Below are 6,000 nucleotides of genomic sequence, written 5' to 3'. Positions count from 1 at the left end.
TTGAAACTTGTTGGCCGTTGAACTGCTTCATCTCCTGTTGGACAGCCTTCAAGGCATCCATGGCATCACTATCGCGTTTCGCGTGTGCTTGCTGCTACATATAGGATGTAAACGACTGAAACAGATGCTTCATGACATTCTCGTCTGTCATCTCTTCTTGCGAATCTCCCATCTTGTTGGAAATTGACGCAATGCTTTCACGTCGGGTTCACCAGAAATGTGGTGGAGTTCGTGCAAGAGCTGCAAGAACTACCACTTTCCTCAATTCACACAGAAAATTGGCTAGAATTATGATCTGAACCACCGTTCCATCTAGGTAAATTCTGTTCCTTACGATTCCAGAATCTTCAGACTGCCTCCATACAAAAATCAGAAAGAAACAACAGGACGTGCAGGAACTGCACTCACTACAAAACTCTAATCCCAAGCATCAAAGTACAATGGAGCCGTTGGCCAAACATCAACTTGGCCACTGATTGCCTCAATTTTGTAACCTTTCCCTCAAAGAGTGTTTCTACCTACAAAAAATCCCTAGGATCTGTCACAAATCCTGTCAAAGCAGAAGCCACAGCAGTGTAAGGCGAAGCTAGATTTACTTGAGACTCCTTATGTCCCATTCTGCCAGGGAAATTCCTATTTGTAGTGGACACACAAACCTCGGGGTCATTCATATGTGCATATGTGTCCTTGGGACCACCTAAACAAGCTGCACATGATGGACTAGTTGGAGTGTTGCAGCCTGCTGCCTCAAATATTTCAGCACAAGTTTTGCCATCAGCACCAGGCACTAGCTGAGTGTACACATCAACCCAGACCTTCTGTGTAGCAGGAACGAGAAAAGTTGGCACCTTCACCTTCTGGCCAGAAGTGTGTAACAGCTTGGCTGCAGAAATAAAATCCTCAATTTTCCCACCAATGCATGAACCAATGTACACCCTGTCAATCTTCACACTGGTACATTCTCTTGCAAGAGCACGGTTGTCTGGAGAATGTGGCTTTGCAACAACATGCTCTAGTTTAGAGACATCGAATCTATATTCAAAAGCAAACCTGGCAGACTCATCTGTATATACTGGCTTGAAAGGTTTGGTAGCTTTTCAAAATCCTCCTAGAGACCCATGTTGATGCTAACGACTGAGGCACAAAAGTCGGCCAGTGCTTGTATAAGAGTCCCTGACTGTTTCGCCCTCTACATATAATCTGTGTGTCTCCAGAGAGGTTCCAAGAGGAACCGAGGGAAAAGACGGCATCAAATTATTGTTTCAGGGCCAGAAGAACATTATCAATGGCAAGGAGGCTATGGATTCGATAGGAAATGCGGGGAGAAACCTCTAAGATGATCAAGCAGGCCTGATCTTGATGAGTGATTATGTGATTTGTTACAGGATGCAGAAGAAATCTCTGATGGATGGTTTTGTGACAATTTGTAGAAGGGATTAGGCAGTATAAATATGGAAAGAAATTGGACGAAAGACCAATTGCTGAGTCAGATTCGAGGGGTTTTTGCCTTCAGCGAACAGAATTTGAAGGGAAGACGAATGGAGGAAGCACATGGACTACATATACACAGAAGGAAAAGCTCCTCCCCTCCAATATCAGCACGTCCTTTTTCTCCCTTGTTGTGTCTGTTAGCCAAAGGAGCATTTCACTAGCATGTACAATTGGGTTGTCTGGAAGATATGGATTTTCTAGCACAAAGCTCTGCTGGACCTTGGTCAAAGACAATATCAAAGAAGAGCAGACAAGGTGCTCTCCTCCAGACCCTACTGTAGCAGTTGCGCATCTGATCTATCCGTTTTTAGCACCTCATAATCGTCCTCTCCTAGAAACAACTAGTCCTCACTTCCAATATATCACATAAAAAAAACAAGCTCTTTTTTAAGTCACGATGGCCATTATCTCTGAACGGAAGAGTATATTTGACTTGGTCTGTAGTATCCCAAGCTAACCCACCAGTTCCAGACACTTGAAGAAGATTCACATCAGGGGCAATAAGATGGGCATGCCTTCCAATACGACCTTAATGCAACACTCTCATCATCAATCAACCCTTCTAGAATTGAATCCAAAAGAGCCATTGTATCGGGATTCTCTTTTTGCACATTGAAGGTAAATCAGTGGATAATTTGCATTACTAATCTACTAAAAGTTCACATGCAACCTTTGTCTTCATAGCTTAAATGTCGGCTTCTACACGGCTTCCTTTGATTCCACAGTTTCCTGCACTTTTCTTGGAGTCCTTCATTGAAACTGACAGCATGATAATATTCTTTGGCATCAGCTTTTCATATTTTTCTGACACACACACAACATGCACACAAACAGAAACACATGCAAACACAAACACATCAGTTTAGGGAATATGTCAAAGTAGGATTCCATCTTAGAGGTCCATTCCTCTAAATCAGATGATGAAGATGATTGACCATTAAATTTGCCTAGAACAATCTTGTCCTTTAGATCTCTTTCATGGAATGGTTGCTATCCCAAAATAGGCTGATCATGAGTACCATGTATGGAACCTCCAAATTGAGACGAAAATCTCCCAATAGGTGGCTGAGAACCACTATGCAATTTTCCTGTTGGTAGAGGACCCCTAGGAATTTGAGTATTCAGCCCAAAAGCTTGAGAGTTAGCTCCATTCAAACAACCCAAACAGTCTTCATGCTATTGTGAAGCCTCACCTACCTCATATTGGCTATTTGGGATGCCTCTTCTTCCAACAATCCCATGACCATGACCATTTTGGTTAGATGGCTGAAGTGGAACTGAAGGCTCACTGTTTGAATAAGCTTTCTCCTTAGCTTCTTTAGATCCCATTTGCATTTGCAGACATTGGGAGAATGGTGCCATAATTTGAGCATTACATGAATGGATTGATTCAAGCAAGGGTTGGCTGAAATTTGATGGATATTATTCAATTCTTTAATCTCTCAATCAAATGGATTAAACTCAGCACATGGATTAATGAGAGAGATTACGAATTGAAGAAGAGTACCTTTCACATGGTTGATGATGACTTGATCAATCTTCATATGCTTGATAAAGCCTCCCGTGGTCCAATGTTGCCAAAATAATCTTCAATAATTGTGTATTCAATGCTTAAGAACAATCTTGAAGCTTCAAATGCTTGAGATTGAAGCATTAAACCCGTTTTCCCCAAATTTTGGCTCCATGGAAGCTCTTGAGCTTCAATCTTTTACAAATTGTGCTTAATCCTTGCAATTTGTTGAAAAATCCTTATTGAAATGATCCCATGGGCTGAAAAAATGAAGAATCTTCAAGAAATTGTTGAGAAATGAAAGCTTGGGTTGAAGCTTTCATGGCTGCCCATGGACTGTTCATGTAGGGTATCAAGAGAGTGAAAGGATGAAGAATATAGACCCATTTTGGAGTCTACACATTAGAGAGTTGAAGAAATCATTGCCAAAGACCATTTAGAATCATCATTGCTGAAGATTGGCTGAATATTGATGAAGAATAGGGTTGGAAAAATCAGCGCAAATTTCAGGTTGCTATTCTGCACACATGGCTAATCTTCCAGTCCATGAAATGGTATGCAGTCTATTGCATTTGTTGCCTAGAATGCCATTATACAAGCCATTGTTGAAGGAGAGAAATGATCAGTGAATAAGGAGAAGATCTCAGCTAGAAAACTCCATGGAAACTTGGCCAAAGCTTGGAGAACAAGGAAAGGAAGACCTCTTTTGAAAAGTAACCATAGTTCAACCCCAAACTAAGCCCGGTTAACTCTCCTTTACCCCAGCTACCTCCAATTTTGCATGAAATTTGATGACAACCTACCACTTTAGCCATCCTTCGTCATATCTGACCTTGGAGATCTCCAGATGTAGTCTCTTACTAACTGTAGATGGTTTACAGCACTCCACTAGTCACTGTCTTATACAATACTTGTCTAAAATTGATTCTGATGGAGGAAAATGGGACTGAAAAATAGAACGAAAAAAAAGGATCAAAGACCAATGCTCTAATACCACTTGTCAGAGAGTGAACTAGGGAGAGAGAAAGAGGAGAGAGAAGACTATAGAAGAGAGAGAAAGACTGCAGGAAGAGAGAGAAGAAGAGTGATGAAGAGAGAGAAAGACTAGATTTGGAGAGAGAAAGACTGGAAAGAGAGAGAAGCCATGGAAGCTTTGAGCAAGATAGGAGAGAAATAGTGTAATTGTATTAATGTGTCAAAAAGATGTGAAAATTTACATGTCCTCTCCTTTTATACCGATGCCAGTGTGACATGGCATAATATCAATATTATTTTACACTAAGTCCTTATTCCTAGCTTCTTACAAAGAATGTGAATGAACATTGTGAATATTTATCTTTGGTTTCAAATGGTTGAAAGAGAATCAATTATATGCTAACCCTGACAAGAGTGAATTTTCCCAAACCCACATTGAATACTTAGGACATAGTTTTTCTTCAGATGGTATTCAAGTTGATCCTAAAAATATAGAAGCAATTGGATGATCCCTAAAAATGTGCATGAGTTTCGTTCTTTCTTAGTTCTTGCCAGCTTTTACAAAAAATTGGTGAGAATTTTTTCATTGCTTGTATTGCCTTTGACGAAATTATTAAAGAAAGGTGTTGTATATCATTGGTCTGATAATTAGTAAAAGTTTTTTGATTTACCAAAACATACTTTAACACATACGTATGTTTTGCAATTACCTGATTTTTATGGACCATTCTTTCTAGTAGTCACACTGATGCTAGCAGATCAAGAATATGAGCTGTTCTTATGCAAGATTCACATCCCATAACCACTTCTAGTTGAAAACTTAAACTCTCTAAACTCAAGTATTCTACCTATGATAAGGAATTGTTAGCTGTAGTACATGCCTTACATTAATGGAAACACTATCTAATGGGATCTGAATTCATGATCAAAACTGACTAATTAAGCATCAAGCATCTCCTTAGTCAGCCACAAATCTCTAACCGTCATATTAAATGGGCTACTTTCATTCAAAGTTTTCTTCCAGTTATCCAATATCAACCCAAAAAAGAGAATGTTATTGCTGATGCATTGAGTAGAAGACCAAGTATCCATAATATTTCCGTTCTATCTTTTGATTCCCTTATCCCTATCAAGGATACTTATGACCAAGACTCCAGTTTTCAAGTTGATTGGAATAAATTAGTTGCTAATAACTGGATTCCAATTGATTCATTGTCTTATTCTGATGGATTTATGTTTTATGAGAAAAGATTGTGTGTCACTGTTCCATTTAGATAATTTGTGTTGCACGAAATTCATTGTTCCCCATATCAAGGCCATAGAGGTATTATTTCTACTTTAAGAACATTGGTTGAAGATTTTTATTGGTAACAGATGGAATGTGATGTTTTTAACTTTGTTTTTAAATGTTTAATTTTTCAACAAATCAAGAAACACCATGGTAAGAAATATGGTTTGTTAATGCCTTTACCAATTCCTAAATGAGCATAGGAACATATTTCAATGGATTTCATAACTGGTTTGCCTAACACACAAGCTAATCATGATATGATTTGGACTATCATAGATTGATTTAGCAAACAAGTATATCTTCTACCATGCAAGAAAACATTAACTGCATCTTAAGCTTCAAAATTACATTTAAAGACTATTTTCATTAACCATGGTTTGCCAAAAGTTATTATTTCTTATCGTGATTCTAGATTTTGTAACAACTTTTGGACTACTTTATTTACTGATTTAGGTATTAAAACTGATTTCTCATCTGCATTTTATCCTGAAACAAATGGGCAAACAGAAACTACTAACAGTACCATTCTAGATCTTTGCGTGCATACACAATTTTAAAACCACAAACATGGGATACACACTTGCATCTACTTCAATTTTCATACAATAATATATCACACATAGTTACACAAAAAGCACATTTTGAAATCATTTATGGACATAGATTGCCTACACCTCTTACATCATTGTCAAAAAAATTTAGAGCTGCTAATGATATTACCAATATGCATGCT

General features: G+C 38.4%; 1 pseudogene; it reads right to left on the bottom strand.

Moving 5' to 3' along the window:
• Window positions 1-480: 480 nt before the first annotated feature.
• The window catches only part of LOC148034604 (3-isopropylmalate dehydratase large subunit, chloroplastic pseudogene), a 52,774-nt pseudogene continuing 47,254 nt past the window's right edge, over window positions 481-6,000 (bottom strand).

This window comes from Lygodium microphyllum, chromosome 6 (assembly GCF_053477565.2).
Source record: "Lygodium microphyllum isolate KBCC chromosome 6, Lygodium_microphyllum_v1.1.10, whole genome shotgun sequence".
Classification (NCBI taxonomy): domain Eukaryota; kingdom Viridiplantae; phylum Streptophyta; class Polypodiopsida; order Schizaeales; family Lygodiaceae; genus Lygodium; species Lygodium microphyllum.
The sequence above is the reverse complement of the archived record's forward strand: the minus strand, read 5'-3'. Positions and strand labels throughout refer to the sequence as shown.